Raw genomic sequence first — 308 nt, 5'->3', positions numbered from 1 at the left:
AGTCCATACTTTGACTAGAGCCACACTGTATCTGGTTGAAAGCAGTGCAGTACATGCTAGAGGGAACAGAGTGCCATTTGGAACGCAGGGAATGTGGATAACTCTTTGAGAGATTAACTCTTTGAGAGATACCTCTTTGAGATATACTCTTTGAGATGTAACTCTTTGAGATAACTCTTTTGAGAGATAACTCTGAGACGATAACTCTTTGAGATATTAACTCTTTGAGATATAAGTCCTCATTTGCATCGAGGCATCACCGCCAAGCATCCACAGGTCCTCATTTGCATCGAGGCATCACCGCCAAG

Source organism: Salvelinus sp. IW2-2015, unplaced genomic scaffold (assembly GCF_002910315.2).
Source record: "Salvelinus sp. IW2-2015 unplaced genomic scaffold, ASM291031v2 Un_scaffold2201, whole genome shotgun sequence".
NCBI classification, from domain to species: Eukaryota; Metazoa; Chordata; class Actinopteri; order Salmoniformes; family Salmonidae; genus Salvelinus; species Salvelinus sp. IW2-2015.
The sequence above is the reverse complement of the archived record's forward strand: the minus strand, read 5'-3'. Positions refer to the sequence as shown.